Source organism: Mustela lutreola, chromosome 1, assembly GCF_030435805.1.
Source record: "Mustela lutreola isolate mMusLut2 chromosome 1, mMusLut2.pri, whole genome shotgun sequence".
Taxonomy (NCBI): domain Eukaryota; kingdom Metazoa; phylum Chordata; class Mammalia; order Carnivora; family Mustelidae; genus Mustela; species Mustela lutreola.
Genome location: NC_081290.1, coordinates 211,133,863 through 211,159,086, shown reverse-complemented (window position 1 = coordinate 211,159,086; position 25,224 = coordinate 211,133,863). Strand labels below are relative to the sequence as shown.

At 41.5% G+C, this 25,224-nt stretch overlaps 1 protein-coding gene and 1 long non-coding RNA gene across 2 annotated transcripts in view; both read right to left on the bottom strand.

Moving 5' to 3' along the window:
* Window positions 1-25,224, bottom strand: part of MAML2 (mastermind like transcriptional coactivator 2) — a 344,987-nt gene that overhangs the window by 201,254 nt on the left and 118,509 nt on the right. The window lies entirely within an intron of this gene.
* On the bottom strand, window positions 9,104-24,197 carry LOC131838969 (uncharacterized). Its single transcript, XR_009356770.1, has 3 exons — window positions 18,534-24,197; window positions 17,662-17,791; window positions 9,104-14,159 (listed from the first exon to the last, which is right to left on the bottom strand). It is a non-coding gene; the product is annotated as an uncharacterized LOC131838969 (long non-coding RNA).

Sequence of the window (25,224 nt, the reverse complement as noted above, 5' to 3'; positions counted from 1 at the left end):
TGCTGAGCTGGGAGCCCAATGTGGGACTCGATCTCAGCACCTGGAGATCATGACCTGAGTTAAAGGCAGAGCCCCAACCATCTGAGCCACCCAGGTGCCCCGAGAGTTATTTTTAATTACCTAAGGTTCTAGCATGTGGAGGAAGGTTTGAACTAATTAGGTGTAGACCCAAATTCTTGTCTTGGACCACCTCATGGAGGTATAAGAAGCTGGCTCTGAGAAACAGACTACCTTAGGGCGTCTGAGTTCTGTCAGTGACGATGTTAAAGTCCAGCTCGAAGGCCACTGATGAAGCTGTTTGGGCAGAAATCTCTGCATGGATTCATACCCAACAGGGTGGCATCCAAGGCATGTTCATACAAATCCAGATAATCATGTGAAGTTTGGGCTTCTGCAGTTGCTCAGCCCATGAATAAACAGAGTCTGGGGGAGGAGAGGAGAAGCTTCGAAATCAAGGGAGGCTAAGCTTTTTGCAAAGCCAAATGTCAAGGCTGGCTGAAGAACACGGTGGGAACCTGTGACACTAAAAATGGGCTGTCCGGGAACCACATGGTTTCTCTGAAGGATGAGATTTGCTTTCACTTTTGACAAAAATTACATGAAACACTCGCCAGACTGTCCAAGACTAGGTCCTTACCGTCCTCTTCTATGGTCCTTCATAACAAGGAATGTCATAGCGACAGATCTGTTTCTAAACCTAGTCTAAGAGATAAAGACTCTGTCAGGCAAAGAGCTCTAGATCAAGTGTTAATGTCACCTGGACACAAATCATCTTTAAGGTACAAAGACCTCTAGTCATAAGACCCTATAGTTTAAAAAAAATGGAGATTATCTATGAAGAGATGCTTTGTGATTTTATAATCCTACCCTTTGTCTTCCAACCCAAGTCCTGTTGACACAGCAAAAAATTTGGAAAAATTTTTTGGAAAAAAATTCTAAAGACTGGGAAGCATTTCATAGCTAAACTAGCATTTCTTAGAATGACCCCATTCTAGCTACTTACTCTCAGTGTTCCATTATATGGAAGCAGAATAAGACTATCTTCCAGTCTTACAAAGGGCAGTCAGGTTATACATACTTGGGATGACCTATACTTGGGACATAGGCCAACATGAATGATCAACTCCAACTAGACATTGCCCAGTGATCATGAATCATGGAAATTTACCTGGCTTGCTTCCTGCAGGCCATCTGACTTTGCCCTTGTGTGCACTAGAATCAAATTATTTGAAAATAAAAATTCTAGTGGAGCACATTTCTTAGAATAATTTACAGTACTGTGAAACCCAGGAATCATCTCTTATGTATACCATTAAAACTCGGGTAAGTGATTCAGGAACTATTGTGCTAATTCTCTGGCTCTTGCCATCTTCCATTGAGGAAAACACGATGTTGGGGGAACAGAACTGTGTGCCACTGTGCTTCCCCAGCTAGAAAGACACTGTCAACTTGATCATATTGTAATATTCACTTGGCAGAACACCATGTTAAAGACATGCTGGTGGGTTTTTTGAGCTATCCTATTTATATAACATCTTTAGCTCTAGAAATAGAAGAAATAGTGATAAAACAGCTAATCCTATGAGGTTCAAAAAGACAAACTATATTTTCTAGAACACATTTAAAGAAGTAATGTATTTATCAATTTCAAATGAGGCACTTTCCTTTCTAACAAAATGGAAATTTCTCTTTGAGAAAGAGCAAGATCTTTATTCTTCATTGGTCTTTACCCTTCAAAAACAAACAAACAAACAAACAAACAAAAAAAAAAAAAAACAAAAACAGGATGTAAGGAACATCTATTTGACTTGTCCATTTACTTGAACCACACAATCATAACTTCATCTACTACTCTGACCTGCGTTTTAAGAGACATATCAAAGGCAGCTGACAATTCCACCATGTGGTATTTTCCTTCTTTCGGTGTTCCTTTCCAATTCTCACTGTAGCTGTGTCTGCAGAGGGGATGGTCCCCAGAGGGGAGAGGATCCAAGCCTCCTGTTATCTGGATTCAAGCATTCTTTTTATACTCCTACTGTTTGTCTAAGTGGTACCGAATGACACAAAGCACAGGTCTTTCCATCAAAGGGTAAACAACCCAGAAATGGCCTCAAAATAAGAAATAAAAACTGATAGTCCCAGAAATAAAAGGAAGTCCAGTCTCTATAATAGCAGACCAGGTGGTCAGTCCAATAAATTCATGTGAACAATGATCAGTTGAATTGGTGGCCGGAGTGGCAGAGTGGAGGCGGTGTCTGGTGGGGGTGGGAGGTATGAATTAACTAGACCAGTTTAATTATTTTATTAAGGGGTCAGTTTTACTAAGGCCCTAGTTTTGACCTGGCAATACTGTATATGCCTAGTTGAAACCTAGATTTGAACAAATTAAAGGTGAGAGTTGAAAGCATAATTTGGGAAAGGGACTAGCTAGAGGCTCAAATTATGTGGTGTGGCTCTTTCCCCAGCTGGAAGCCACTAGATAATTTCCTCCATTTCATTTTGCCTGAGTAAAAAACAAACCACCTTAACATAAAGTAGTTTCCTGCAAGGAGAGAATAAATTGGTAGCATTAAATGATTTGTTCTCTTTAGCTTACAATCTGGAGTTGGATGAGATAAAATCTAGAAAAACTACAAATGAAAGAACTACATTCTGAAATATTGCTTTCTTTTGTTCAGATGAGCTAAATGTGTCTCTCTTCTTTAGTAGCCAAAGGCACAAGAACTAAATACAAAATTCCTTGGGGAAAAATGTTGCTACAGGGCTGAGTCCATTGGCTCCTTTCCCTCCCTTTATTCTCGGGAAGAAAAGACACTGAAGGGAATGCATTAAAATCCTTCTGAGGTTCAATTCTTGATCCCTCCCTGCCCCTCAAACCTCCCCAGCCTCTCTGACAGTTAAAGGAACATTGTCAAATAGGTGAGATTTTATATTTAGAATTAAAGTGCTTAAAAATTTCCAAGAGAAACGACATAATTCTGTGATACATATGTTTGCTTGGGAAATAAGAGATTAAAAATATTCAGACCCTGAACTTGTTTCTTCCTGGTTGTTTCTGTGTGGGCAAAAGGAAATTTGAAGAGCTAAATATTCTGAACAATGTAGATATGCAAGCTATAGAAACCAAATCTTTCTACTTCAAGTTTTCCCTCAATTGTGGGCTTTCTCCCCTATAGATCTAACTTCTGATAAAACTCCATGCCATGATATAATCTCTTGCAAAGTACTGGGTAGGCTGGTGCATCTCTCTCAAAAAAAAAAAAAAAAAAAAAAGGTGAATATATTTATATCTACAGAGTATGCTGCATTGCTCTCTTAGATTTTATGTCTGTTACCAGAAACCCCTCAACTAACTACTTGATAGTTCTGGGGAACTCCAGTGGAGGGGTAAGAATATTTTCCCAAGAGTGCTCAGAGGCAGTAAGTGACCAGAGGAGGAAAGCTCAGAGGCTGAGCTTCTAGGAATGACCCAGAGATGGAGAAGTTTTGCATTTCCTCCAGTGGGAAAGTACTGGGGAATATCAAGATGATTCTTCCATCAGGTCACAAACTCAGAAAACTAAATATGAATTGTCTGTGCCTTTGGGGATCTGCTTCATCAAGAAAGTGATGACTAATCTCTGCTACCGAACATATAGGCTGGGTAGAAAAAGAGTGAAGCATGATTTACTAGGATCCAATGGAAGTGAAGAGAAAGTTGCACAGAACAGCTGGGACACACACATCCATGGTAAGGACAATTTCCAATGACTCAGCAAAAAAGGCAAAGGCCAGATGTGTATGCCTGAAGATGAGCTATTAGCAGTTTATTTGAAAATTATACTCTGATGAGCAAACTACTGTCAATTTTTAGATAGCAAAAACTACCTGCTCGCCCATCTTTCCTCTCTTCCTGATTTACAATGAGTCACAGAAGAGTTAATATTTTCTCCCCCTTAATCCCTAAAGCAAGTAGGTTAATGATTAATTGTACCAGCCAGTTTTGTTCAGAGAGGTTTTGTTCAGAGAATCCAAACACTGTCATCACATATGTCAAGAGAGTTCAACTTCTCCGATCATCTATACATTTTGAACTGTATAATTTCACAGCATATACCCTTATGACAAAGATGAACAAACTGAGCATGACAAAATTAATTAACAATTAAATTCTTAGAGGGTAAATATGAGTAAAAAAGTGGCTTAATTAATGCTTTGTACACGCAACATTATGAGCGACCCCGTGCCTTTAAAAGCAAAAATGGTGGGGACAAGTAGATTGTTGGTCATGTGCTTTCTTGCAGCAATTGAGAAAATAAATAGCTCATGCCACTGGGGTGACTTTCATTCTAGGAAAAGTTAGTTTTTTCCAATCGGTCTTAGAAAAGAACTCTACTTGAAAAATCTTTTTTGTAAGGTAACAACTGCTCTGGGCTGCATAAAACCCCTTCTCTTAGAGAAATGTTGCCCTGTTTGCCTAGTCACTTATTTCTGATACCTATGTATAACAGGGAAAGAGACCTATGCAACAAGGCAGCACGGAGGGATCGACCACTGAGATGAACCAGTGGTCAGGCAGCAGTAGGGCTGTTTATCTCACCCACTGAAGATAAAGATAGATGGTAGAATCCCATCGTGAAATTCCAGTGGAGAACGGAGGATGTCCTGTCCCAATGCTGGAAGCAGGCGGCCCATTCCTAGGTCTGAAATACTCCTTGGCTCCCCTCTTAGCCCCAAACAAGAAACTGTTCCTGTCTTCCTGCTTGAGGTAAATAAGGTTAAGCACAATTATAAATTACGTGCAGGTGATCCTTTGCCCGCCCAGACCTCTTAGAATTGCTAGCCTCTCCTGTCTCAAACTTTTCCCCTTTCTTCCTCTCCACCCAGTCTTTCCATGACCCAATGGCCCCCTTTTCCCCAAAAGGATTTAATACATCTCCATGTGAAGTTAAATCAACATGTTATTCTTGTGGTCCTTGTATGTGAGTCTCATCTCTACATGTGGAATGCTAAGCATCAGGAAGCAAATGGCAGTAGGTAGCTGAGGGCAGGAGTTTACTCAGTGCCTGTAAAAATCACCCCAAGAAAAGGTAAAGATGGGGTAGCCCGCTCAGGCCACTATAGCCTGGGAGGCTAAATCTGCTCATGGGCAAATTATGCTCTCAGTGTGGCCAAAACCCTATGTGCTGCCCGACTCACTGAGATTCACAGTCACACTCTCCAGAAAAGTAAAAAAAAACAAACAAGGTTTAAGTCCAGAGACACATCAGCAATGGTCTATATACAGGAAGCCCCTGGCTCCTCCCTCAACAGAACTAATTTTAAATAATAGAAAATAAATCTGGGTCAATTTTTGGAGCTATAAATCCAGTTGCAGTAATTCTGACCTCCATTAACATAACTATTATTTCAAATTCTGCTCTAACAGTTGCTCTGACTTTGGGGCCTGGGAAGCAATCCAAGCAACCAGAGAGAAGCAAGTCTTTCACATGCTTCAATCCCACCATTCCAGAAAGAATGTAAGGGAGACCGGGGCAAAGGACAATCTTTATTGTGTTCCATTCCACATTACTCCTACCTCCACTGACTCTCTCTCAACCTTAGCCTGCATTTCCTCTCTGTGGATGCTTGAATATCTTCCATGAACATTCCACGCAATTGTCAGTCACCTACCATGATTGGGCAGCTGGCTCCATCTAAAGACACCAGACTCTGCCTTCAGGGAGCTTACAGTCTAGCTGGAAAGGCATATCATTAAATAAGCACTTGCTTTAACTATAACTGTACCTAGTAAATAGTGATTGCTCTGTGCTGAGGGAGGGTCAGAAGTCATGCGAATCCCTCTTCCGAGGGGTAGGAGTGGAGACTTCAGAGTGTGGAGAAGTTGGCCAGGTAGAGTGTGAAAGCAGTAGAAAGAAGAGTGCTCTGGGAGAGGGGACAGCCTGTGTGAAGTTCCAGAAGGGAGAGAAATTTGACATGTTCGAGGAAGCAGAAATGACATCTGGAGACTTGGGCGAGTAACTCAAGACAAGGTCAAAAGGAACTGCGTGGTTAGACAGGCAATGGGAAGCCATATAATCTGGCAGGTTATATGATCTATTTTGCATTTTAGAAGATCACTAATGACAATGTGCAGAATGGCCTAAGTGGCTGGGAAGACTATAGCTAGGATGACATGTTAGAAGGCTATCAGTTGACCCCACGGCCACGCACTCCTTCAATCCCTTCAACCACATCAAGCCAAGTTCATGCTCCCAGGCATAGCTCATTCACCTCAGGATTTCTCTGAAGTCAGAAAATGCTCCTTTCCACACTACCTGTTGTCAGACTCACTGATTTAGGGCCTGTTCTAATTCTACCAACTGGGAGTATACCTAATAGCTCTTTGAACATCCTAAGCCAGGTTTCATGTCTTCCCTATCTATGTCTTTTCTGAGAATGGAGTAAATTCCTGGCTACCCATCAAAAGTTCCCTCACTAGTTCCTCACAGGATATAGTCTACTCCATTCCTTTCACCAACACTGGAGTAGATGCAGGGTCTCTGTTCTCACACCATTCTGTTAATTTATCTCTGAGTTTTTATCTCTTGTAGTGTAGCTCTTGGAACTGAGAAACATACCCCAGGTGTGCTGTGGACAAGACAGAGGAGAGGAGGCCTGTCACTTCTCATGGAGAAAAGACTAGTTTTCTGGCAAGTAGAGAGAGCACTGTTCTCCAAAAGGCAAAGCAACAACCATCCTTTCCTTCTTCCTATGGGCCACATAATTACCCCCAAGTAAAGGCTACATTTTTCTGATACTCCTATAGCTAGAAGTGACCACGTGACAAAGAAGTGTTGCGAGTGACTTCTGAGAGGAGTCCTTAAAGAGAGTGGTAGTCCCAGCTGCTGCTGCTCCCTCCCCCTTCTTCCTGACTGGGCCCCAGCTGCCATCTCATCTCACCTCATGCAGGCTGAGCTGCAAGAGAGAAGGAATGTAGATAGATCACTGACCTGCAAAGTGTCTGCCTCTGCTGGATCATACCTTGGAACTTCTCTTACAAGAGAGAGAAATAAACAAGTACGTTGCTTAACTTACTTTTATGCTGTATTTTCTGTCACTTACAACCACCAAGTGAAGTCTGACCGATACACGTTCTTTAGGTCAGAAAATTTATTTCTATTAATGCAGCGTAGGAATTTGCTACCTCAACCACACCACATTAAGAAATGTTTTTTAGCCTTTTCCCCTTGATCTGCTAGAAGACCTAGATAGGTCTCCTTCACTGAAATGGTAGGCAAAAAAATCACCAGGGATCTTCAGAGGGAGGCTGGTTTCGAGAATGGATGAAGACAGACATGAAGCATTGGGCTGGGGGCCCCATTCCTCAAAGGGGCTATATGCTCTCTAAGATTTAGGTGCCACATTCTTCCAGGGCTGTGGGGCTTTGAGCAAGTCATGACAGACTGAGCACTTCTTTGTCTGTCATGTAGAACTTGTTCAGGGGAGATGAGTGGGACTATTGATGACTCCATTGTGTTGGGAATGCTTTGTCAGTGCTTCTGTCTGAGGACTCATGGCTCCTCTTATTCTAGTTCCCCCACATCCAGTCCCCTGACGCTAAATCTAACTGCTTAGTCAAAATCTAACTGCTTAGTCAAAAAGGTTTCTGTTGACTCATGTGAACATGCATCATGGCAAAACAGTGGCAACATTAATTGGCAGGAAGCCAAACCCACCCAGAAGTCTCCACATTTTCTATAAAAGATGAATAAAAAAAAAATGAATGTGAAAGTCCCTGCATGTCTCATCAGTTTGGACTAATGCCAAAATGAAGACTAACCATCTCATTAAGCAGGGTTCAACTTCTAGTTCCATCCAGAAGAGAATCTCTTTTTAGCTAGAAGAAAACTTTATTGAAAACTCTCTCCTGAGGGATAAAGAGGGGGATGGTGGCCAAGAATCCACTTGGGTAAATTAAAAAAAGCAAGTTATATTATTATTACCAACTAGAAGGTAATAAGAACTGTAGTTCAAACAGATGAAAAGATCAGTCACAAAATATAGGTACACATGCCCCTAATGAATGACTTTGCCCATCATTAATTTCTATGGATACACTCACTAGTCTACTTAGTGTTCAGGGTAACTGTGACATCCCTGGTCAGGAGAACCCATGCCTGAACTCCACGTGGTCCAGATACAAAATGGGGAACTTCCAGCTTGGACAAGCTGATGGTACAAGTCCATTTCTTGAATCAAATCTGAGTAAATACAATTCTCCTAATAAGCTATGAGCTCGACTTCAATCTTTTTCTTCTGTTTCTCTATGAGGAATGAATGGAATCTCTCTTGGGAATTATCCTGCGTCTAAGAGGAAAACAAGCACGAAAAGTTCCCACATTTGGAAAACTAAGAGCCTGACAGATTTCATCAGAGAAAGATGGCCTAAGTTAGTACGTTCCTCACAGCAACACTCCTGCAATTTATTATTTCCTTCAGGCCACCATTATGCCTCACACCACCGCCTCTTCCTGCTGACATCTTAGGAACTTCTGGACAAGTTTCCATCTGCAGTAGTGCAAAGTGCGGGGGTGGGGAGGGGTTAAGGGGTGAAGAGATGTTGAAATGGCATTAAGGGCCCAGCTGAAATTGGCCATTTCAGGAGATAAAGCCAAGAGCAGTGGCACTGATCCTTACATGACATGAGCAAAGAGGTAACAAAGGAGAGAAAAAATGGGAAAGACAATTCCATGTAACAAAAACAACCAAGATGGCGAGCCCTTCTGAACTTTTTGGTTTTCTGATCTAGAAGCAAGATTTCATGGGATTACAATGCTTTTCACCTCTTTTGAGAACAAATGGCTGGTTTTTCTTGTCCCTCTTTTTTTTTTTTTTCCTTAAAAAAAAAGAAAAGAAAGGCCTCATTTATTTATGGATGCATGGCATGAAATCTGAAAATACAGTGTAAAGAATTATTTTCAGAATGAGTTCTTTAGAACAAATGGCATGTGCTTAATTGTATGCAACTATTTAGAATAATTATTTGCACCTTTTTGATGGCCCTCAAAGCATTTCTCTCTACCATGTAAATGTGACTCTAAAAAGGGAAGTGGATCTCTGGGCACTCAAAAAAAAGAAAAGAAAAAAGGAGAAAGAGCAGGAGGACAGGGGGAGGGGAGGAAGAGAAGTAGGAAGTTTAATTGCCAGAAGGGAATGTGAGTTTCCCAATTACAACACTATCTTGCCATGTGCCATTCCCTCAAAAACTCTGTATCCTCTAGAAGTCTATTTAGAATAAGGAACAATTAATTGCCCTAAGTCTGGAGTCTTACTCTGTATGTTCCAAATTCTGGACCATTAGGATTATTCCCTGAGAATGACTCACATCAAGGACCTACTTATAGTCAAATAAGTAAAAAGTGTTTGTGAATAAATCAAAATGTCTATGAAGATAAAATCCTGTAGAGTTCAACTGCAGTAACAAGAAAACCAAATTAAAGGACTTGGGGAAGTCTTTAATGGAACCATGGCTTCATTGAAATCATAGACAAGGGGCACCTGGGTGACTCAGTCATAAGCGTCTGCCTTCAGCTCAGGTCATGATCCCAGGGTCCTGGGTTTGAGCCCAGCATTGGTCTCCCTGCTCAGGGGGAAGCCTGCTTCTTCCTCTCCCACTCCCCCTGCTTGTGTTCCCTCTCTCTTTCTCTCTCTGTCAAATAAATAAAATCTTTAAAAAAATCATAGACAAGGAGGAAGATTCTGTCTTCCCCATTGTGGATGAGATAGAAAAAAAAAAAAAATCAAACAAGAGGGAATAGCTTTCCAGCAGTTTTATTGGTGTAATCAAATACACATGAAAAGGCACAACATGGTCACCAGCCATGGAATCCCAGAATAGAATCAGACACTCTTTAGGAAAGTGCTAATTGCTTCAATATATTTCTGCAAAGCTGGCAAAAAAAAAAAAAAATCAGAGATTGGGAGAGTGGAGGTAAAAGCTTGCTTTGAGCAAAAATATTTTGATCCAGAAGAGAAGCCATTTGAGATGGGGTCCACCAATGACTAATGTGTTCAGGAGAGTACTTTTTACCTATAGAATGTGTGCTCCCAAAGGACACATTGAATGCAGTGTTTTGGCTAAGGTAAGAATGTGATACATATCTGTTGAAAATATGAACCTATGTCATCTTTTTTCTCACTTATAAATGACAATATAGTCAAAACCACAAAAGACTCTTCAGTAATATATCCAAATTCTAATAACATTTAATCAACAAATATTTACTGAACACTTACTAGATGCCAGGCTTTGTTTTAGGCACTGGGGATTCAGCAGAACACAAAATGGAAAGTCTCTGATGGGGCGCCTGTGTGGGTCAGTCAGTTAAGCATCTGCCTTCAGCTCAGATCATGTCTCAGAGTCTCAGGATTGAGTCCCCACATCAGATTTCCTGCTCACGGGGGATTCTGCTTCTCCCTTTGCTCTTCAACCCGCTCTCACCCTCTCTCTAACTCTATCTTTCTCAAATAAAGAAATAAAATCTTAAAAAAAAAAAAAAAAAGAAGTCTCTGACTTCATGGTGTTTACCTATCAATGATAAAGGCATGGCATTAGACCACTGCCTGCACTAATATGTTTAATACTCTCTAAAAAGTGGAAATTTTAATAGTTCTTCAGATTACTTGACCATGAATACACTAATCAACTGGTTATATACTTCCTTAAGAATTGCTGCTTCTAGAAAAGAATGTAACAAGTCCCATCAGATTCAACCTAAAAATGTACAAAATGTTTGCTGACAGATCTGACTCTATACTTAATAGGCCATATTCATAATTTATAGATATCCAGATTTTTTTTTTTTCCTCAGAGGTCAGTCAGCCATAAGGCTGCTAGCTAAAAAAGATGGCACTCTTTCCCTTGAGGCACTGTATTCCAGGGGAATAGGTCCCAATTCACAGAGAAATACATTTAGACATCAATGACCAAATGTAAACATAAGTAAATGACTAACTCAAATGCAAAAATGCTTTTGTGGTATAGACAATGAAATGAATCTGTAACATCATACTTAGGAATGGGTGAATCAATGATGGTGAGCCACATATAAAAATACTTAGCCTATATAAAGATGTATTTGTTGAGACATTTACCAAAAAATTCAGTCTGATCATTCTTAATAATCTGAGTTCAAAAACACACTGTCAATTGAAATCTTCTTTTCTTATCCACTATATCAGTGAAGGTCTTGACAGGAAATAGGTGGTACACTCCAATTAGGATAATTTGAGGAGTGGCTGTGGAGTAATCATCCAGGTGTGAGTAGGGAGTAGGGAGTCCCAAATGATAGAGCAGGAACCCCGGGATACTAGCAAAGACACTGTCACTATACTTAAGCCTGGAGGCCCAGAGAAGAAAGAAGTTTCTGGAAGCAAGGAGAGAGTCGTCAACAGCAGGCTGTTTTGTAAGGAGCAACAACTTTCTGGCCAGAGCAGGCTGGAAAAGGGTGGAGATGGATCCACAGGGGCAAGTGGAAAGTATCTGACACACACACGAAATATGCTATTGCCCAACCAAGTTGATTAAATATTCATTCAGTATTCATTGAGCTCCTACTAGCCAATCCCTGTACTATGTGAGGACTCTAAAAAGAGAAGAGAAGTCATGGTGTTTGCCCTCAAGGAACTCAGAGTCTAGTGTGGACAAGAGACATACAAACACACTAAGTAAAATACATTGCTCCAGGCAAGTTCTGTAACAGAAATATGAGAATATGTTACAAAAATAAAGGAGGTTGAGGAGGAGAGATCCTTTGGAAAGGGACAGTATTAAGGAATTGCTGACATAGTCTTACCTACACTTTTGAGTTAATTATATTCAGGATAAAGAGGTCACTAAATTATGGGGCTGTAATTCTACTGATATGTTTATAAAGATAAAAGCATATGCATTAAGAGGTCTCGGCAAAGACCCTAGATATGTGTGTGTGTGTGTGTGTGTGTTTTAACCACAACTATCAGAAATAGTTCAGTGCCTTTGAGTTATAGGGGAGGAAATGTGTTTAAGTTCACAGCAGAGAGAGAACAAGGACCCAGGTCTCCGGGATCCCTGCCACAGTGGGCATCAGAGTCTCTGTGTGTTAGAGGTCATGTTAGCGGCGCCTAATGGAATCTGTTACTCTCCTCTCCCATCATGGGTCTACTATATTTCATTTTTTTTACCCTTCGTTCTTCTTACACTGATTAGAGGGCCTGTCAAAACTGGCATCAATTAAATTCTTAAGAATCAGAAGCTCAAATCCTTAAATCTGTTACTAAGCAGTAAACTTCAGTAATGTGTTTTTCTCTCTACTATTTGTGGTAGCCTGTACTTTCCTGGTGTGATTTCTTTTTATATAATGTGTGAATTTTACAGTATGATGTCAACATGGTGAAATGCATAACCATATGGTTGCCACAAAATTGAACGCTCCAATCTGTGAATTGTTCCTCGAGCAATTACTGTAGTGACCTAATTGTTGCCATTTATTGTTTTGGTGGTAACAATTATTCAGAGTTCTCTGAGTACTTGACCCCTGAGTTACACAAATGTGGACTGCGAGGGTCCACTTATATGCAGACCTTTTTTTTTTTTTTTAATAAATACAGAAAAATACCATAAATGCATTTTCTCTCCCTTCTGAGTTTCTTAATAACATTTTTTCCCTCCAGCTTATTTCACTGTAAAAATACAGTGCATAATACATATCGTATACAAAATACATGTCCATCGACGTTTAGGTTATCAGTCAGTATTCTGGTCAACAGAGGGCTGGCTATTAGTCAAGTTTTTGGGGAGTCAAAAGTTGTACATGAATTTTTGACTGTGCAGGGCATCAGGGCCCCTAAGGCTCTCGCACTATTCACAGGTCAACTATACTTTAACACAACAAACCCACCAATGTATTTCATTCACTCAGTTCTACGGGACCGAGTGTGAACTTCCAGGGACCATTCTCAAGGCCTTACCAGGATTGCCGGTACACAGTACATATGCTGTAATTGCTTCATCTTTAAACATACATTTAGTGTCTAGTGTTTAGTGTCTCGTATATTTCAGGCACAGAATTTGGGATACAAATATAAATTAGACACGGTCAGTCCCTTCATGTGGTTCATGCTAAGTTTAATTAAGATTTTTTTTTAAAGATTTTATTTATTTGTTTGACAGAGAGAGAGAGCGTGCACACACGCACAGAAGGCAGAGGGAGAGGGAGAAGTGGGCTCTGCATTCAGCACAGAGACTAACCCGGAGCTCGATCCCAGACCCCAAGATCAGGACCTGAACCGAAGGCAGACACTTAACTGACTGAGCCACCCAGGCACCCCATAAGTTTAATTCAGTTTTACCAACTTTTATTAACCTACACTCTGTGTCCAAGGGCCAGGCTGGTGAAGAACTGGTAATGAGTAAAAGTATAAAATTGATGTTGCCTAAACTAGAGCCTCTGACACTTGCGGTGGCTCACAGGTTGAATTTCCTTGGAAAGCTGGATGACTACTTTTGGAGCTGCCCCCCCAAGTCACTGCCCCTGAGAGGCTGCATTCTCATCTTCTAACCTAGAAGCTGATGGGTAAAGGTTGCCTTACTAGGAGAACCCTAAACAGCCCAACACTGAGGTCTTGATCTCTAGCAGAAAAGAAAGCTGCATTTTGTTTTTGATCGGCTGTTTTGTTCATGTTTTCCATGTGAGCCTTCAGCAGAAGATTGTTACGCATTTAAGAAGAAGGAAGGTTTATTTATACGCTTATAGAAAAATTGATATCGTTAGCAATAAAGTACCTTTTATGAATTTGTTGGTTCTAAATACTTGCCTTAATTTGTGTTTTGATGGAACTAATATTCATTATCGAGCAGATTAAGCTATAAAGGTTTTTATGACTTAATCTTACCCTTAGTCTTTTCCAAATGGTTTGTGAACACAGAAAACAACGTAGCTTAAATGTCATTAAAAATCAGCTTATTTCAGGCAAAATGGATAACCATAGTGATTGATGAGTATTAAGACAGGAGAAAAGTAAAGAATTTTGCTGAAAAGTTTTTATTGCAGGGCGGCTGAAATTGCCAAAAGATGTAGAGTTATCAGGTAATCCATATCATCTTGTCCCCTTTAAACAGAAAGTCAAAGAATGCAGATGATTTCTTCTTTTATTCTTGCCTGCAACACCACATACAAATATAGTCAATGGCTGTAAAGAGTAAAGGCTATCTTGGGTGTGGATTTGGGGGCAATTCTGCAACTCCGTAATACTATTTATCAAATACTTCAGAAGTTTCTGGGAATAATGAAGGTATAAAAAGGAACACTGGAAAAAACATATAGTTTTAGAGAGAGCTTTTTAACATCCTAACTTTGGTGAATAAAAGGAGGACAAAATTATATAGACCATGACATGTTAAGAGGATAAAAAAGGGCAGGGAAAGATATCATCCAATCTCCTGAAAAAACACAGTAAACTTGCACCATAACATTCTTTCAAGGTAACTTAAGGAAAGATGTTAAATCCGTTTCCCCTTTTGTTTCCACAAAAAGAGATTTACTCTGCCCTCACTAAAGGGACTTGTTTTCCTGTGCCTACACCAGTTAGAATTCTCTACTGTAATCTGGAAATCTATGGCTTTGTGCTGCTTCTGAGCCCTGCTCCCTTTTTTCTGTGTGCTGCAAAGGATGCCATTTCAATTACTTGCTGGCCCATCGTTCCAGCCCCTTAAAAGTTACAGGGAAAATTCTGTTCCAAAAAATTCAACACAAGGTTAAAGTTACTATGTAAAGTCAAGGTATGGTACTGCCTTAGACTCAGGGACTCTTGGTTCTCATGGTTCTCGGTCTGTGCTCACAGTTCCCCAAATTCGTTGGTAGGTTGTGGTCACCTTCATGATTTTGCTTCATCCTTAGATGAAGTCAGTTATAAACCAATTTCAGCCAATAGTTATCTCATGGACTAAACAGATCATAGATTGTGTCCATCTGTGCCGCTGCCCGGTGCTGCCCCTTTTCCTGCAGGCTCCTGGAGCTGGCCTTTGGGGAGGGCGGGTCCTGGTTCACCAGGCAATACCCATCAGTTCTCCCTCTCTGCCTGCTGGATAGTAGGCTGCCTCAGGAGATGCCACAGTATTGAAAGTAAGAGCCCCACTTCACCGTGTGTGGTGTTTGGCTGTTGTCCCTTAAAAACTGTCCAGGCACTAGGTGAGTGGCTCTAAATAAATTAATGATGATCATAAAATAAAATAAATTCCAAACCAACTGATCCAACGACTTTGAACTTTGCCATGATTGAATATAGAAGCTACTTGAAGGATTTTCTTATTTTTTTAAGTTGGTGTCCTGGTTGTATAAACGTATATAGTCATCACTAAATAGATGCCTCTCTGTTACAGAGTCAACAAAGAACTTTTTTTTTTAAGTCCCACTTCCTCCCCAGGAAATGGTGTATGTTCAGAGAGGAAGTTGTCTTCCTGTTTTCTCCATACTAGCTCTCTTGCAAGGTTTTTTCTAAGTTTCCAAACTCAGAGTCTCCATCTCATGGAGCAAGCTCTTTTTAACAACTGGTCGCATTTTTTACTGCAGGGATTAAAAAAAAGAGAGAGATTTATTTCCCACAGATCACAAAAGGTGTTATTACCGTAATCTGCTGCCTACTATGTTCTGGAGTACTGCATCCCCTCTCCCCACTCCGATCCGTATCTCACTCAATGTATGGTAAAAGCGCTGGATGCAGTCCCTGGGATGATTTTGTCAACGTTTTTTTGCAAAATACATCAACTCTTAGTTTCCCAATTATGAAAGAAACTTGACAGGGCACCTGCTTTTTATTATTTCAGTGTTTTGTGATACAAACTCAATGTGCCTGGCACCCAAGAATGAAATATAATTCAAGAACGTTTTGTACATTCTGCTCTAAAATTTTTAGCATTTCAGCACTGATGTCTGGGGCTATTAAAAAAAGAACAACCATTTGGAAATAAACAAAAGTCATTTCTCCCCTTTTCTGAGGAGTTTGTGTTTCATTTATTTCACCTGTTGATACTTGAAGTAAGAAAGTTCAGAGAGAATCAAGGCAGGGTGAGGTCATGATGGTATTTTAAATGAGGTGAATTTTGAGTTTGATAACTTTTTGATTTTTCTTTTTATTCTTGCTTCTGTGTCATCAGTTTGTTGACAACCAGCATCTCGATTATCCATTAAGTCAAGGTTTTGTTCAAAATATTGGTCCAGAAGATCATTGAAGTCAGAATCATCAAAGTGCTTGTTAAAAATGCAGATTACTGGGGCGCCTGGGTGGCTCAGTGGGTTAAGTTTCTGCGTTCCTCTCAGGTCATGATCTCGGGTCCTGGGATCAAGCCCTGCATCGGGCTCTCTGCTCAGTGGGGAGCCTGCTTCTTCCCTCTCTCTCTCTGCCTGCCTCTCTGCCTATTTGTGATCTCTCTCTCTCTCTCTCTCTCTCTCTCTGTCAAATATATAAATACATAATTTTAAAAGATTTTATTTATTTATTTGACAGACAGAGATTACATGCAGGCAGAGGGAGAGAGGGGGAAACAGGCTCCCTGCTGAGCAGAGAGCCCAAATGGTGGCTTGATCTCAGGACCCTGAGATCATGACCTGAGTCACCAAAGGCAGAGGTTTAACCCACTGAGCCACCCAGATGCCCCTTTTATTCACATTTAAATAAGAGCAGTAATAGGAACTGCATCAAAGAGGTATTGGGAGGATTAAGTGATGCATATGGAGTACTTAGCACAGCATCCAGCATACAGTAAGTGCCCAATAATGTGAGATAGCACAGGCGTACCTCGCAGATATTGCAGGTTTGGTTCCAAGCCACCCCAATAAAATGAGTATCACCGTCAAGCAAGTGAAATGAAGTCATATGTTCCCGGACATATGAAAGTTATTTTTATACAATACGGGAGTCCACCAAATGTGCAATGGCACCACATCTAAGAACTGTACAGATCTTACTTTAAAAATGATTGATTGTTTAAAAATACGAACCATCATCTGAGCTTTCAGGGAGTTGTAATCACTAGTCCCAGATCACCATAACAAATATAATCATAATGAAAAACTTTGAAATATTGCGAGAATTATGAGAATGTGACACAGGGACACGAGGCTGGAAAAATGGTGCCCACAGACTTGCTACATGAAAGGTTGCCACCAACCTTCAATTTGTAAAAAAGGCATTATCTGTGACAAACGACAAAATGGGGTAGGGCTGTATAATTATTATTATTGTCTTCTTATCTCTAAGCACCATATTAAATAATTAACTACACACTTTGAAACTTTTCTAACACCAGCATATGGATGGATCACTCAAGTTCTAATACGATTTTACACTGTAGCATATGTGAGTATAATTGGTTTAATTAAGTTTGAGAATTCTTTTGTCTCTTCCTTTTCTATAGCATCGTATGTGCATTCCCTCCTCAAACTGCCCGCTATGCCAACGTCATTCTATTTATTGGACTATTTTTAGATTTATCACCCTCATCTATCTTTATATATATATCTAATATAATAATTAGAAATCTGAAATCAGATTAGCTTAAATATAACGATTACTTTTTAAAACACACAGCTCTTATAGGACAAGCACTTGGGGAACAGCAGCAAATTAATTATTGCGATTGGAACACAATGGCCCATGGGGTACCTTGTGGAGAGAGGTTGGAAGGAGGTTGGAGTTCTAATCGAGGGTGCGTCTGTGTGTATGTGGTTCCTCTGCAGGCAGTGAAGTTTATGCAGAACTCTTCTGTAGGCAACGAGGATCTAGCAAAATATGTCTAATAGGAGATCAACAAAGATACATTTTGGTTTTAAAATTATCTCTTGTGGAATACACAAGGCAAATTAGGTAAAATGGAGAGAGAAGTAGGCCACAGAGGAACTTCGAAGGTCATTATGCTAACACAGGAAGGAAAAAGAAGAGAGCTGAACTGGTACATCTTTATCAGAGATGAGAAAGGGGTTCAGACGTAAGAATTTGAAGATAAAATGAAGATGATTTGTGCAGTGGATAGATACGGAGTGTGCACTCGGGGTCGAGAAGGACAGGCAGAGGCAAGTGCTGTGTGTGTGTGTGTGCACGAGCGAGACAGTGAGAACACGGGGGACAAGCGAGCAGGGCTGTGGTGGGCACAGCCTGTTGGAGGTGCCGTAGGACACGGGCAAACATGTCCAGTGGGCATCTGGAGATGGCGATAATGTGGGCACCCGTGTGAAAGATCCTGGATTTAGGAGTCACCGGTTAGCAGATGGATGTAACCAAGGACACAAGCTCGCATGGGATGGCCCGGGGAGAGCAAAAAGCATGAAGAGAGAAGAAAGACCAAGGGCCGATCCCCGAGGAGTGCTAACATTTAAGGACTTTACAGGAGAATAGAGCAAGGAGGAGCGAGCAGAGCAGAACGAGGCCAGTGGCCACGCAGAAATCATGGCTCCACAGAAATCAAAGTAGCCGGAAAACTTCTCAGGAAGAAGAGCTTGGCGCTGCCTTGAGAGGCTGCTAATAAGGAGTTAACTCACTGTTGCTCGCCACTCTTTCACAATCTCCAGGAGAAGTGCTAGCAGAAAGAATATGTTCCCATGAGCAGAGATGGCAGAGGAGAGCAAGAGAGGAAGAACGGGAGGCTTAGATAACTTATAAATGAGTCATCAGCCCATAAACAAGAAAGAGTCAGCGATCGGACTGCTCCTGCCAACACAAAGGAGCAAAAAAACAGGTCTCAGTTTTGAGAGGGGGTGTCCCTACCAGCTGAGGCCACATGCTAACTGAAGCAACATAGCTCAGGAACCCCTCCAAACGCACGGCTTGGTAGAGCACAGTAAGTCTTTGTGGATGGGTGAACTTAGGTAAGTCACTTCCAGCTGGGGCCCTAATTTCTTTATGTTCTGATTAGGGTCAGTAGCCCCTTTGCTCCTCACAGCTTCCCCCGTGGTAGGAACTAATTTGGGCCCACTTTACAGATGAGGTAATCAAGATGCACGGAGTTAAGGAAGTTTTCCCAGACAGGTGATAGGTAGCAGAGCTGAATTCCCAGTTTGGGGCTTTCTATCCACAAAACTCAAGCTTTGTTTCCCACTGAGAATCTCAAAACTTCCAAAGTACTTAAATATTCTTCATTTTTTATTACCCTTTATATGTGAAGCTAGGAAGGACGCTGGATCAGAGTTGCCACCCCCACAACAGGTAAAGAAATTGAGGATCTGCCTACAAGTATAGGCCAGAAATGGGGTCCCCTGAAGCACAGGTCTGCTAATTCTACTCTCCTTTAAGGCCTTTTAAAAGCCAGTAAATATATTACATTAACAAACCTTAACTTTGGAACTAAAATTAACACCTTGGAAAGAAACTACCATTACTCTTAAAACTGTATAAAATATCTTTTCTTTCTAGAAATCATAGCACCAGGGAAATGAATCATCCGAGGTTCTGTCTTAAGACGACGTATAGAGGCCAATTTAAGTGTAGCTCTCTAAAAAGAAGCAGCTTTTCCTCCATCATCTTACTAGTTAATCTTCCTGGGAACAGGCTGATATTTACTCATCCCAAGAGAGCGTTGAATTGTCTGGACTCCAAAAGATACCAAGGATAAGGTTTTAAGTTCTCCACTGTTAGTCATCACGTGGAGAAAAGTGACAGAGTTCTTTACGGACGCATTGCTTTTACTTTGCCCTTAAAATGGCAGTTGAAACAACATTCAATGGATTTAAATTAGGAAATGTCAGTGAAGAATGCCCTCTCTTCCTTAAGGGATCGGTTCCCTGGGTAAGATGTGAAATACTTTGTGGTCTCTAGACGACAGGATCAGATAGGCTAACAATGCATTCGAGAGCTTTGCAAAGAAACGTTAGACAAAATAGATCAGGTTCAAGTGGACACAAGTCCAACAGCGAATTCTAATTATGCTCATTCCCAGTCCTGAAACAGAGACAATTTTAAAAATATATACATACAAATAAATTGTGTGTGTGTGTATGCGTGGATAGTGAAGGTATTTCTCCTTCATTTGATTATTGGTGCTCAGAATTTCTAGTAATGTAATACCTAAACAGCTGAATAGTTGAATAATAAAAAATGATTCCTTTTTAAGACATTTCCTGCATAGGTTTTGAGGCCATGCCCAAGTTATTCTGGTGAACTGAAGCTGTGGGTGAAACATAGGTTTTTGAGTCAAGAAATCCTGGATTCTAATTCCAGCACTTCCATTTCTAGGTATCTAGATCCTAGACAATCTATTGAGCTTTTCTGAGCTTTGGTTTTGAAAAAGTCTGTCAAAAAGGAGAAAAGAGCACGAACTCTTCAGGGTTCTTATGAGGACTAAATGTGACGAGGGATATACGCTCCGTGGAGACATTAGTTCCCATTTTCCTCTATGGTTTCTTATTCTTTCTGTGAAAGCATACAACAAAACGGGACCCGGCTGCCGATGCTGAGAAGCCGTGAACTCCGCTTTAAGGCAGAGGGTTTAAATAACCAAGAAAACTCCAGGAACTGCTGGTACAGTTCTCTTCCAGATGAGGCATGCTCATAGTCACATGGAACACGCTGTACACTTGCTTCTAGATCCTTGGCTGAAATCTCTGTCCTGAAAGCCGTGGCTGGCTACCCACACCACCCTCTAAAGGCGGCTGGATTCCAGAGGCTGTCAGAGAGCTGATGTGTGCTCATAGCTGCAGACAGTTGCCTTTCCCTCCCGAAGTTCTTAATTACATCCACGTGTACTGAAATGCCCCAGATGTACGTGCTTTGACCGCTCGTGAGAACTGAGAATTTGAACTCGGGTCCAATTCGGAAGCATAGGCTGAAGATTTTGAAAGAATCGGGTGCCTTTTGAAGTCAGTTCCGTGTTTCACTCTCTAGCTGATCTTGCATAATTGAGCTCAGAGTCTGATCATTCCCTCCCCGTCTTTGCTTCACAAATCAAAAAGACCTGGCCTGTAAGAGATGTGCCTCTGGGTGCCTCTTTTCTGTCCTCAGAGCTAAGAAAAGCTGCTGAAGGACCTGCTGCTTGGAGCTCACAAAAGCATGAGTCATTTGTGTAGCAGAGCAAATCAGCCACTTATGTCTGTACAAAGTTGAGAAGGGGACAGGCTGAGGATGGGGCAATGCACTCGCAGACACAAATGCTCCAGGAGAAGCACGTGCTCCCTGAGAAGTCGGAACAGGGTGCCGGGTTCACAGTTACTGGGTCCTCGGGCTCTACCGTCCTCCTAAGTGACACATCTCACTGGAGCCTTATAACCTTCTGACACCGGCATATGACACAGAACATTTCGGGTCACAGAGTGCTCTCTCTTCCACTTCCTGTTGTTTTTACTTGTGTGCTTTGTTTCTTGTGTTCAAAGGTCTTCATGACCATTTCTATTAGTGGCTCCCGAATGAGACACTGGTCAGTCATTCCTCTGAGGAAGACACATTGTGATTCCCTCTTTGAGGATGAGCAAATCTGAGGGAGGAAATGGTCAGTGGCTGGCTCGGTGTGGTGCAGAAAGGTGGAAACAGACTGTCTCGGTGAGCAGTTCGCTGACTGGCCCACTGAACCCTGCCGCCACCTGACGTGCCCACCTGCCCCCTGCACTTCCGCCTCCACACCTGCTGCTGAACTTGGCCCAGCTGCGCCTCCGCTCTGCCGGCTGCTCCCTCGCCTCAGCTCACTGCTTTTTGCCCTTGGACTTGTTATCCTCCATCATCAGATGGTGTTTCCAACTGCAGACACTGAAAAGCTGCAGGCTAGGATGAAAAAGGCAACAAGGATGCTTTCTAGCTTTTAGCTTTAGGCCAAAAGGGACCCCAGAATGTATTTCATAAAATTGTAAAAGAAGAACAGGAAAGAAAGGTCAAGGCTAAGATGAATACTGCGTATTTTGAGGCAGAGTTCCATACTCAATTGGCTAAAAAAATTATTTCGCATCATATTTGCAAGATGGATGTATCCCCAGTCCTCAGGAACACCACTGACAGCATCTACACGTGTTATTAGTGGAAGGAGGCAAGCCTCCTAGAGCAGAGGAAGGAGTCATAAAACTGGGTACTGGAAAAAGAGCCCACTGTTGCCTAGAATGAAGAATGGGAAGAATTTAACCTCCTTCTTAGTGTAAAGCCCACACTCATTCTTGGCCTTCTCTTGACAGTCCATGTCCTGACTTCTTTGCCCAAAAGTCTACATTCTGGTGAACCTACCAGGAAGAGGAGGCCACTGCCTTCTCCCATTTTAATGCCCCTGTCAAAGCCCACCTTAGATATCACCTTCTCCACGAACCTTCCCTTGGAACTTTACCCTCACTCCTCCTCACACTGGTGCCATTAAGTTCAGAGCTTTGTAATTTAGATGTTTTACCTGCCGGTGTCAGGTGTTCGGTACCGCATCTTTCTTATACCCCCTCCCGCGGCGTCCAGACCAGGGGCACACTGCCCGTTCATTATTAATTCACGGATCCAATGCATACGATCACCCGTATGGGCCACATATCATACTCTGTTATGAGAATCAAAAGCAGAAAAATAACATTTCTTGGTCTCACTGAGATGGGCATGCAGAGAAACAACTCATTGGACTCCAATGTCATGTGCTTTCTCCCAGAGACTATGAATACAAGGCCAAAGCAACACAGCAGAGGGGCATCCAACTCTGGGTGATATCGGGAAGTAGAGGTCAGAGGGTGATTTCTGAATTAACTTTTGAAGAAGTGGCTCTCAGCAGGGAGACGGAGAGCCGAGGGGAACCCCAGCAAGGGCAGGAACACATGCAGAAGGAAACAGGCATATAAGAGGCGATATAGCGCACTGTCCAGAAAACAGTGCGTCTGCCTAGAGACCGGGGAACATGAGAGAGAGGCGATGGGGGTGTGGAACGAGAAGCCAGACCGATAGATTCTGTTTAACGGATGCATGAATGCATGGAACATAATCACTTTACTCAACCGCTTACTACATGCTATATTGCTATTCCTCTTAAAGTAGAATAAGAATTCACTTAGCTATTTGATAATTTGTCGATTTATACCTCTATGGCATTGAAATACTTCCCTCAGTCCCAGGAAAGTCAGTGGAGGGGAATGTTCATTCCTATGCACTTACACAAGTTCAAATGCCTACCTACAGAACCAAGACCTCATCCAGCATGGTGACATTTTGCCAGGGTGCGTAACGTACATTTCACCCAGCACCAAACGCTCCCTGCACTGCTCCCACTCAGGGTGTGGAAGGTAGTCAGGCTCTGAGACAGACCACATCTGAGATGACCGGAAGCTTTGATCCAAAGAACACCAACCACTGATAGTGTGTTCTCGTGTCTTCCCTCACTGGGGTATCTGTGCTTTTGCTTTCATGGCTTTCTCCCTATTTTACAAACCCAACCTTTAGCCTCTCTTCTCGAAGGTTAAGAATATGACAGGTCAGCAATGATTGCAGGAGTGGGGGAGGGCGAAGAATGGTTGGCAACTTTCCAGGCGATTACGGGGCTGAGAACATATCACCCTAATGGAGTGCTATATCTTTTGATAACTGCTGCCTGGTTCAGATACGTTACAAACCTTAGATGTTACTATGTAGCCACTGCATTAATTTATGCATCGATTTCTTGACTGTTCATCCTTAGAAGTATTAACCCAGTGTAATTCAGTACTTCTCTGGTAAGCCTTCCATAGGAAGATTAAAACAATTTTAGTGATTATAAACTATCTAGGTTTAGCAGATGCTGGTAATCTATGGGACTGTGACCCGAAAGGATTTATGTCTAAATGTGATTTAAAGTCTCTCCCTCTGCAAGACTTCATTTTACCTTTCATGCTTTACATTCTCTCGAAGTGCATTACTGCTCTTGAGACTAGTTTATCTTACTAATAATAATAAGCAAGGGAGACGTTAAATAGGTAAAAACATTTGCTCTCTGCATTTGGTGTGCTTGTGTTGATTTCGAGTTGTTTTAAAAAATGCACTAGAAAAAAAATGTTTGATTGCGCCTTTTGAATTTTTTTCACAGCAGTGACAGAGACAGAAGGCAGCTGCAGCATTGACTTTAACTTGGTTTAAAGACTGATATTTGACTCCGACTTTAAAAAACAATCGTCATTCTTAAAATTCAGTCTGAAGGCATATGCCTCCTCAGTGAACCCCACTTGTCATCTTTAATGGGGGCATTACTCGGAAATCCAGTTTTCAGCAAGTTCTTTTTTATCCTCAGGGTACATAGCCTGAAATGCATTTTTATCTTGATGCAGAGTAAGGGAGTTACTTGGGTTAACCCTAACTATTATTTTAAGGCTAAATTTTTTGAACTAAAATGCAAGGTATAACAACACAGGATTTATATTGGTTCCACAAAATTATCTTGCGATGTAACTCTTTTCCTGCTCCACTGATTTCATGTTAAAAGAGAACACATCTCATAGGCGTGTGCAACCCTAGTGATACTTTTTGTTTTTCTTTTCCTTTCCTCTTTTAAAAAAAAAAAATGGATTTGATATTTTCAAAAACAGAGGAGTATTTACATATGCCAAGGAAATTAAAATCTCAGAATATTCCCCCCAGTTCCTATCTGGCTGCAGTTTCCAGAAAAATAGAGGAGCCTGGTTAAATTTGAATTTCAATAAACAACAAATAACTTTTTAAGTATAAGTACATCCCATTCAATATTTGGGACATACTTGGACTAAAAGATTACTTGTTGTTCGTCTGAAATTCAAATTTAACCGGGCCTCCTGTGTTTGTATTTGCTAAATCTGGCAACTCTCTATCTGGGGCAGTTGAATTATGACCAGAATTACATTATCTCCACATTGCAGGTCTGCAAAATTCCCAAGGGACCATTCTTTCATGGGTATGTGCGAAAGTGGAGGCGGTTCCACAGCCATTCCCAGAGGCTCCCCAGAGCCATCTGGCTTGGGGTCTAATGGATCTAGACCCTGGAGATTAACCAGTTCTTTAAAAGAATGTTAAAAAGCTTTAAGGCAACAAAAAGAACGCCCCTCACATAGTGGACCCTCAATGTATTTATTTTTGTTGAAATCTTTGACGTTCATTAGTGCCAGTCAAGGTGAGTAAGACAATAAAACAGGACCTCCTGAAAACAGATCCTGTGGAACCCTCCCTTCTCAATGTAAGCACTTCTCATTCTCCAGCAACCAGCCGTGAATCCCCCCTTGTCCAGGAGGACTTCCCACATCCCCTCAGACGTGAGTTCTCTGGCACCACAATCCCTCTAGATTTTATCGG